Here is a 1,591-nt window from a genome sequence, read left to right as displayed (position 1 = left end):
TCTGAGGAGAGGTAATGATCAAAGTGGAAGCATTGGTCTGACTTGCCTGGAACATCCTGTCTCCTGCCTTTCCTTCAGGGTTTCTTGCTGCTTTGAAACATGTGAAGCAGGGAAATCAAGCAAAAGCTTTGCAATAACTCAGGCATGACATGATAAACTACCCCAGGGTGGTAACAATATAAGAGGAGAGAAGGGGGCACAAAGGAGAGATGTTATAAAGGTAGAATAGATAGGACTTGATCATTGATTGGAGGTAGGGTGCAAGAGAGAGTGAGTTGAAGGTGATGACTTAAGTTGCAAGCTAGGGTGAACGGGAGGATGATGGTGTCTTCAACAATAATAGGAAAGTAAGGAAGAGGGGAAGGTTTTTGGGGAAAGAGAATGGGTTCTGTTCTAGACAAGTTGAGTTTAAGATGTGTACAAGAAATCCAATTCGAGATACCTAATCGATGGTTAGAGATGAGAGACTAGTGGTCATGAGTGAATTTCTGCTTTTGGTGAATAGTCCTTAGCTTTGCTTCCACATTGGATTGGCGTTGGATGACACAGAATGCTACTTGGGCATTTAGCAGCATGAAGAGCTTCCTACTTTAAAGATCCAAGTTTTTTCATTATTCTGATTGTGAATCAATAACATCACACATATCTTTCTCCCTGATGCTATCATCTTTCCACTTCCACCCTTTCCTTAACATGGCATTCCAAAAACCTCTTTTCTGAAGGGAAAATCCATTTTTTCCCCCTGGAAACTGATAATTCTTATCTGACAGTTGATAGTATGAACAGTTGATCTGGAGGTGGTGTCTGATCAGGTGGTGGCATCATATTTGAAGGATCCATATTATATTCATTTTGATAAGTGACTGATGTTACAGGATATTCCACATATTCATATGCTTGATTCTGATGTGCAGGTATCGAGTTAGACTGATTTTCACAAGTTTTGTCAGATGGGTTTATACCCAATGGACAACTTTTTTCTTTTCCTTTGTGCATTCGGCATACTGAAGGTGGAAGACCTGCCTGATGCTCTGATGCAGCTTTGATCTGAACTGCAACAGCAGGAATAGATGTGGACAAACCCATAGTCTGAATACTTTTTGGAAAACAATTCTAAGTATGTACCTCAGCCTCATTTGGTTACATTGGAAACTTCTTGGATTGTTGCTTAAATTTTTCATATCACCATGATTAATGTAGGGGTGTATGGGGTGTTCAGGGAGGACTAGCAACTCTGAGAGCTTGCTGAGCCCTTTTCAGGGCTGCTCATCCACTTTTGGTTTGGCATCCAACTGTCACCTGTGGTTCCAAGAAACTGTAGCATGCAAAGCAGTTGAGCCCCAGTAAATTGTCTCAGCAGATGGGCTAAACCAGGTTGAGGTTAACTGACAGGCCTCAAACCCATCGCTTAGGGGGACGTCTACCCCAAACGTGTGAAGACTTCTACTGGCAGAGTGAGTGGATGAGAACAATTTGTTCCAATGGCCATGAAGGTGGGTGCAGCAGATGCTGTGGAGTTCCTAGAGCTTGGTCAGACATTGAAGATGCTGAGGTGATCCACTGCATCCCAAGCCATCTCCAGTTTTGCCAT

General features: G+C 42.7%; 1 pseudogene; it reads right to left on the bottom strand.

Moving 5' to 3' along the window:
* Positions 1-474: 474 nt before the first annotated feature.
* LOC114032120 lies at positions 475-1,086 on the bottom strand (annotated as a pseudogene).
* Positions 1,087-1,591: the final 505 nt, after the last annotated feature.

This window comes from Vombatus ursinus, unplaced genomic scaffold, assembly GCF_900497805.2.
Source record: "Vombatus ursinus unplaced genomic scaffold, bare-nosed wombat genome assembly UNPS02015398.1, whole genome shotgun sequence".
In the NCBI taxonomy this organism is placed as follows: Eukaryota; Metazoa; Chordata; class Mammalia; order Diprotodontia; family Vombatidae; genus Vombatus; species Vombatus ursinus.
The sequence above is the reverse complement of the archived record's forward strand: the minus strand, read 5'-3'. Positions and strand labels throughout refer to the sequence as shown.